The sequence below is a fragment of the Rattus rattus genome, chromosome 4 (assembly GCF_011064425.1).
Source record: "Rattus rattus isolate New Zealand chromosome 4, Rrattus_CSIRO_v1, whole genome shotgun sequence".
Classification (NCBI taxonomy): domain Eukaryota; kingdom Metazoa; phylum Chordata; class Mammalia; order Rodentia; family Muridae; genus Rattus; species Rattus rattus.
The window spans coordinates 148,068,090-148,068,596 of record NC_046157.1 but is presented as its reverse complement, the minus strand read 5'-3'; positions in this window follow the sequence as shown (position 1 = coordinate 148,068,596).

Below are 507 nucleotides of genomic sequence, written 5' to 3'. Positions count from 1 at the left end.
ATATAATATACATTATATTATATATAGAGAGTGAGAAATTAAGAACGGTCTTAGAGAAATCTTTCTTTTGATGAGACATAACTAAATACAGTAGATAATGAAAATCTCCTTATAAAATACAGATAATTTTACTCATCTTTCATTTCTTACAATCTTTAGTTAAGGAAGGACAGAAAGACACCTTTCTTCTCCCTCCCATTAGCTGGACACTGAACCCAGAATACCTCATACATAGGCAGCAAGCACTCATCGCTGAGCCACTCCAAGAGGAGTCTCCCCTTTTACTGGATGGAGAATTCAGGGACCTGGAAGCTTGTCTCAGTCAAGCTTCTAATACACATGCAGTTAGATTTTTACTAATGTGTCTACCAAACATCCTTTCCGGTAAATTGGTTACATTTGATTCTAACTAAGAGGAATGTCAAACACTTTTTTCTGGTAAACGACAGTCTCCATAAATAGCCGTTCTTTCAAATCAGCTAGGATTCCATACACATTGACACTGCC